This window comes from Gekko japonicus, unplaced genomic scaffold (assembly GCF_001447785.1).
Source record: "Gekko japonicus isolate JY-2015 unplaced genomic scaffold, Gekko_japonicus_V1.1 scaffold761, whole genome shotgun sequence".
NCBI lineage: Eukaryota > Metazoa > Chordata > Lepidosauria > Squamata > Gekkonidae > Gekko > Gekko japonicus.
This window is the reverse complement of record NW_015177030.1, coordinates 200,791-204,713: the sequence shown is the minus strand read 5'-3', so window position 1 is coordinate 204,713 and position 3,923 is coordinate 200,791. Positions and strand designations below refer to the sequence as shown.

General features: G+C 51.6%; 1 protein-coding gene across 1 annotated transcript in view; it reads right to left on the bottom strand.

Moving 5' to 3' along the window:
• The window catches only part of LOC107124418 (chloride channel protein ClC-Kb-like), a 28,649-nt gene that overhangs the window by 4,454 nt on the left and 20,272 nt on the right, over positions 1 to 3,923 (bottom strand). The gene's annotated exons all lie outside the window — the stretch shown is intronic.

Here is a 3,923-nt window from a genome sequence, read left to right as displayed (position 1 = left end):
GAGCGGTTGGGTTAGAACGGATAAAAGGAAGTACTTCTTCACCCAAAGAGTGATTCACACATGGAATTCACTGCCACAGGAGGTGGTGGCGGCTACAAGCATGGACGGCTTCAAAAGGGAATTAGATAGGCATATGGAGCAGAGGTCCATCAGTGGCTATTAGCCACAAGGTATAGATAGGGGCTCTGGGGCAAGTGATGCTCTGTCTTCGTGTTGCTTGGGGGGGTCCATGTTGGAGGGCCTGGACATGCCCAGCCTGTTGATCCAGGACGGGCCACCAGCCCCTCCACGGACACAGAGCCAAAGACTCGTTGAATCTGTGATGTGAGACGGTTGGCCACAAGTCATGTATTGTGTTGTTTGGCCCTAAAAGCAGCTGGTGCTGGCAGGGGCAGTATCAGCCCCCCGGGCAGACAACCCAAGCAAGCACTGCACCCTTCTCAGAACATCAAAGCTTTGCCACTGTGCCAACGAAGCCCAATTTCTGTCTGCCCTGGAACAACCCCCCCCCTTCCTCATAACCCAGACCAGGGACAAGGCCAATGCTCTTACCTGATGTCTTGCTTTTATCTGCATGTCCACCCAGCTCCTGCAGATCAGAGTATTGGAAACACCATTCATGAAGATTCAGAAAATGCAGTCCGGCAGAGTTTTAACAACATTCAAAACCAGTGGGGAGCCCGCAAGGACTTTCAGGGATCACTTCGTTTCCCCCATATCCCTTCCCCTCACTACTTCCTCTTTCTTTCCTCCAGGCAGCCCCCACAACCTCTCCCCTTTTCCTGCTTCCTGGGAGGCCAAAATAGCCCAGTAAACAGCCCTGCCATTTACTTACAGAAACCGAGGTTTGAAAGCTGGCAATATTGTTGCGGTTGTCTAGCAATTCCCACAATGGCCACTGAGATCTCACAGGGCATTCATTTCTCAAAGGTACAAGCACTGCTTCTATTATCTGGGGGGATTTTAAACCCCCGATTTGTTTTTTTCAAGATTTCAGATTTTGATGCGAGCCTAGGGCTTTTCTCAGATGTGTAGAAACATCTTTCTTGTCTGTTCATGGCTCAAATCTCTGGATTTAAGTATCCACAGAGGGGGCTACACTGAGAATGAGATACACTGAATTAAAGTACAAGGGGCAGAAGAAGGAGAGAGAAGAGACTGGATTTATACCCCTTCCTTTCCCCTTCCCCTCCCCACAATAGACACCCTGTGAGGTAGGCGGGGCTGAGAGAGCTCTGACAGAAACTGCCCCTTTTCCAGAACTGCTCTTATCAGAACTATGGCTTGCCCAAGGTCATCCAGCAGCTGCAAGTGGAGGAGTGGGGGATCAAACCCAATGCTCCCAGATTAGAGTCTGTGCACTTAACCACCAGTGGCAAAGAGCAATGTTTCTTTAAGGGCTGGCTGCACGAGGGGTCCCTTGAGGAAGACCAGAGAGTAGTCCGGTTGATATGGACCTGGCATTTGAGAGAACCACCCATCCTCCCCAAACACCAGTGCGAGTGTCTAAAGCAGGGGTGGGCACGTTTCCCCACCTGACGGCCACATCTCAGTCACTGCTCACTCTTGAGGGCTCCAAGTTCGGAACCAGCTCTTCCTGCTTCCAAAGCCAGCACTGCCCACTAGAAGTGGCTGCAGTCCAGGAGGGGAAGGAGGGGAAGGAGACTTAGAGCAGGGGCCTCCACCGTCTTCATCCCGCACGCACCTTTGGAGTTCTGACACCGTGTGCTGGGCACAGCCACAAAATGGCTGCCGCAGCTTACCTTCGATCACACAGTGAAGACCTGTGTGCTGTGGTAGCAGCTGCTGCTAAAGAAACGCTTTTAAAAATCTGGACATCCAATCAGATGTCCAATGGCCAGTCAGAAGCTTTGCTAGGCTCTACCCACTTGGGCACCAGGAAAAATGCCAGTGGGCGCTGTGCTGCTCCTAGGCACCACGCTGCAGACCCCTGGCTCAGAGGGCTTAGATGTTGGGATTTACAAGTTCTCTCTCTGTCGTCATGAAAGAACTGACTGCTTGCTTATGCACGCTGGTGTCATAGCTAGTTTAACTTCAGAGACCCAGTGACCAGGTCTGCACATATTTGCCGCCAGCGCAAGGTGGCAAAATGCATAATTGGTTAACACTGGGATTCTCCAGTTGGGTAATCAATACTTCGGGGGTGGTCTCCGCTTTACTGCTTTCTGTCCTTCTCCTCTAGTTCCTCCTCACACAAGTTTTAGACGTCGCTAAGTAAAGACGCAGGACAAAGCAGCTAGACAGGACGATGCTCCTGTAAAAAGGTAAAGGTAAAGGTTCCCTTGCTCGAAAGCCAGTCGAGTCCGACTCTAGCACCGTCTTCATCCCGCACGCACCTTTGGAGTTCTGACACCGTGTGCTGGGCACAGCCACAAAATGGCTGCCGCAGCTTACCTTCGATCACACAGTGAAGACCTGTGTGCTGTGGTAGCAGCTGCTGCTAAAGAAACACTTTTAAAAATCTGGATGTCCAATCAGATGTCCAGTGGCCAGTCAGAAGCTTTGCTAGGCTCTGCCCACTTGGGCACCAGGAAAAATGCCAGTGGGCGCTGTGCTGCTCCTAGGCACCACGCTGGAGACCCCTGGCTCAGAGGGCTTAGATGTTGGGATTGACAAGTTCTCTCTCTGTCGTCATGAAAGAACTGACTGCTTGCTTATGCACGCTGGTGTCATAGCTAGTTTAACTTTAGAGACCCAGTGACCAAGTCTGCACATATTTGCCGCCAGAGCAAGGTGACAACATGCATAATTAGTTAACACTGGGATTCTCCAGTTGGGTAATCAATACTTTGGGGGTGGGCTAGAGAGTGAGCCCTGGGTTTCCGCTTTACTGCTTCCTGTCCTTCTCCTCTAGTTCCTCCTCACACAAGTTTTAGACGTCTCTAAGTAAAGACGCAGGACAGAGCAGCTAGACAGGGTGATGCTCCTGTACTGTTTGGTTATTTTCAACTCCCAGGTTACCCTCCCTCATTAGTAAAGTATCTCTTTAAAAGCTAATACAAGTGAGAGTCCCCTGGACTGCAAGGAGATCGGATCACTCAATCCTAAAGGAAATCAGCCCTGACTGTTCCCTCGAAGGCCAGAGACTGAAGCTGAAGCTCAGGTACTTTGGCCACTACCAAATGAGAAGGGAGCCCTCACGGGAGAAGACCCTGATGCTGGGAAAGACTGAAGGTCAAAGAAGACGGGACGACAAAGGATGAGATGGTCAGACAGAGTTATCAATGCAACGAACATGAAATTGAGCAGACTCCGGAGGACGGCGGAAGACAGGAGGGCCTGGCGTGACGGGGTCCATGGGGTCGCGAAGGGTCGGCTGTGCGACTGAACAGTCTTTGAGGTGCTACTACGACTCTTGCTCTTTTCAAGGTAAAGGTAAAGGTTCCCTTGCTCGAAAGCCAGTCGATTCCGACTCTAGGGTTGCGGTGCTCATCTCCGTTTCCAAGCCAAAGAGCCAGCGCTGTCTGAGGATGTTTCCGTGGTCATGTGGCCGGCATGACTAAACACCAAGGCACACGGAACGCTGTTACCTTCCCACCGAAGTGGTACCTATTTATCTCCTTGCAATTTCTTGCTTTCGAACTGCTAGGTTGGCAGGAGCTGGAACTAGAGACGGGAGCTCACTCCATCATGTGGCAACTCGGGTCTCGAACTGCTGAAGTACAGACCTTCCACAGCCTGCAGTTCAGCATCTTAACCCCTTGAGCCACCGCTCAAAAGGAAGGTCAAACTAAAAGAAATTCCCCTTCCCGTCAGGTTTGGGGCTCTGCCTGTTCCTAAGGCGAGGCCCAGGGAAGACTCACCGGCTCCTGAGGTCTGGCAGCCCCGTCCGATTGGCTGAGCAGGTACTGAAGTCTCTTCTCGGCGCTAAGCTGGTCTGACAGCAGCTGGGAGAGGTATTT